This window comes from Neophocaena asiaeorientalis, unplaced genomic scaffold (genome assembly GCF_003031525.2).
Source record: "Neophocaena asiaeorientalis asiaeorientalis breed wild unplaced genomic scaffold, Neophocaena_asiaeorientalis_V1.1 scaffold46, whole genome shotgun sequence".
Classification (NCBI taxonomy): domain Eukaryota; kingdom Metazoa; phylum Chordata; class Mammalia; order Artiodactyla; family Phocoenidae; genus Neophocaena; species Neophocaena asiaeorientalis.
Genome location: NW_020175393.1, coordinates 10498691 through 10498896, shown reverse-complemented (window position 1 = coordinate 10498896; position 206 = coordinate 10498691).

Here is a 206-nt window from a genome sequence, read left to right as displayed (position 1 = left end):
TGGATGCCAGCCATGTGTCCAGGGCAGCAGCGCAAATCAGACACCTGCCTTGGAGTTTTTCTTTCCATTTTTATTTTAAAGGAAAAAAAAAAAAAACCAACAGTGCAAAACCCCATTTTCCAGTGTCAGCCACGCCCACCCCCCACCCCCAGGTCACCCCCCCTGGCTTGGGGCCTGACTCTTCCTCCCGCTCCGCACCCCCTCCC